The sequence below is a fragment of the Oncorhynchus tshawytscha genome, linkage group LG23 (assembly GCF_018296145.1).
Source record: "Oncorhynchus tshawytscha isolate Ot180627B linkage group LG23, Otsh_v2.0, whole genome shotgun sequence".
In the NCBI taxonomy this organism is placed as follows: Eukaryota; Metazoa; Chordata; class Actinopteri; order Salmoniformes; family Salmonidae; genus Oncorhynchus; species Oncorhynchus tshawytscha.
This window is the reverse complement of record NC_056451.1, coordinates 11,185,517-11,187,737: the sequence shown is the minus strand read 5'-3', so window position 1 is coordinate 11,187,737 and position 2,221 is coordinate 11,185,517. Positions and strand designations below refer to the sequence as shown.

Sequence of the window (2,221 nt, the reverse complement as noted above, 5' to 3'; positions counted from 1 at the left end):
CTGAGTGTTGGAGAGTGCCCCTGGCTATCTGTAAATGATGTCTGAGTGTTGGAGTGTGCCCCTGGCTATCTGTAAATGATGTCTGAGTGTTGGAGTGTGCCCCTGGCTATCTGTAAATGATGTCTGAGTGTTGGATTGTGCCCCTGGCTATCTGTAAATGATGTCTGAGTGTTGGAGTGTGCCCCTGGCTATCTGTAAATGTAAAAAAACAAGAAAATCGTGCTGTCTGGTTAAGGAATTTGTAATTATGTATACTTTTACTTTTGATTCTTAAGTATATTTTTGCAATTACATTTACTTTTGATAATTAAGTAGGTTTAAAACCAAACACTTTTAGACTTTGACTCAAGTAGTATTTTACTGGGGGACTTTTTGTTTTACTTCAGTCATTTTCTATTAAGGTATCTTTACTTTTACTCAAGTATGACAATTGGGGACTTTTTCCACCACTGTGTGTGTGTGTGTGTGTGTGTGTGTGTGTGTGTGTGTGTGTGTGTGTGTGTGTGTGTGTGTGTGTGTGTGTGTGTATGTGTGTGTGTGTGTGTGTGTGTGTGTGTGTGTGTGTGTGTGCGTCCATTTCAGCCCATGAAAGCCTGATTCATGCAGTCTCCTCTGAACAGTTGATGTTGAGATGTGTCTTTTTACTTGCACTACTTTGAACCAATTATTTGGGCTGCAATCTGAGGTGAAGTTTACTCTAATGAACTCATCCTCTGGAGCAGAGGTAACTCTGGGTCTTCCTTTCCTGTGGCGGTCCTCATAAGTGCCAGTTTCAGCGCTTGATGGTTTATGCGACTGCACTTGAAGAAACTTTCTTCTTGAAATTCTTGAAATTTTCAGCATTGACTGACCTTTATGTCTTAAAGTAATGATGGACTGTAATTTCTCTTTTGCTTATTTGTGCTGTTCTTGCCATAATATGGACTTGATCTTTTTACCAAATAGGGTTATTTTCTGTATACCACCCATACCTTGTCACAGCACAACTAATTGGCTCAAATGCATTAAAAGGGAAAGGAATTCCACAAATTAACTTTTAACAAGGCCCACCTGTTAATTGAAATGCATTCCAGGTGACTACCTCATGAAGCTGATTGAGAGAATGCCAAGAGTGTGCAAAGCTCTCATCAAGGCAAAGGGTGGCTACTTTTAAGAATTTCAAATATAAAATATATTTTGATTTGTTTAACACTTTTTTGGTTACTACATAATTCCATATGTGTTATTTCATAGTTTTAATGTCTTCACTATTAATCTACAATGTAGAAAATAATCTAAATAATGAAAAACCCTGGAATAAGTATGTGTGTCCAAACTTTTGACTGGTACTGTATGTGTGTGAGGTTCGCTGGCTGGTCATATAACCACATTTTAAACATATGACCATGTCAGCTGTAATGTAATAGACATGTAGCAGGGCTTCCAGCAAAATATGGATGACATAAAAGTTTAATACATACAGTTGAAGTCGGTAGTTTATATACACTTAGGTTGGAGTCATTAAAACTCGTTTTACAGCCTTTCTAACTTTTCTGTTTCTGTTGGTACTGTTGTTACGTCATTTCCGGTCACAACTTGCAGGCTTGTTTTCGAGTTGCTGTGCGTTTTGTTGCCAACCTGTTTTGCTACCTGACAACTTTACGGTTTTCACTTTTTAATTACCGTTCATATATTTATTTATTTTTTTCCTCAACTTTTTCAACTTTTCCTCCGGACGCTTTATCTGGACACGATTCGTCAGGACCTCCAACAGCCGAAGCTAAGTAGTAACATTAACATGATGCCTTCTAATTGCAGCCCGCTGTACTCGCCTTACGGCGAGGATAGCTGTGCTGCAAGCCCAGCTTTCAGACGCAATCGTTAGGCAAGGGTAATTTCAGTGTAGGAAAGGATGAAACAGCGTCTGTGCCACCAGTAAGTACAGATAGTAGTATAAATCCCCTGACACAGTCCCCGCAGCCGGACAACTTTCTCACGGTTTCTGGAAGGAAATGCTGTAGGAACGCTCAACCGGTGTCGCTCATTCAGCCGACAGAAACTTTCAACCGGTTTTCCCCATTAAGCAGCGGGTCGGAGTCAGAGGCCGATTCTTCTCTGGTCTCTACTACTCCCGTTACGGGGTCTGAGACGCCGAGAAGCTTCCCACCATTAGCTCTGACAAATTGAAAACTCTAGTCATTGGCTCCATTACCCGCAGCATTAGACTTAAAGCGAATCATCC

At 40.5% G+C, this 2,221-nt stretch overlaps 1 protein-coding gene across 8 annotated transcripts in view; it reads right to left on the bottom strand.

Annotated features, from left to right (window-relative positions):
- syngap1b (synaptic Ras GTPase activating protein 1b) overlaps positions 1 to 2,221 on the bottom strand; it is a 111,656-nt gene that overhangs the window by 78,260 nt on the left and 31,175 nt on the right. The gene's annotated exons all lie outside the window — the stretch shown is intronic.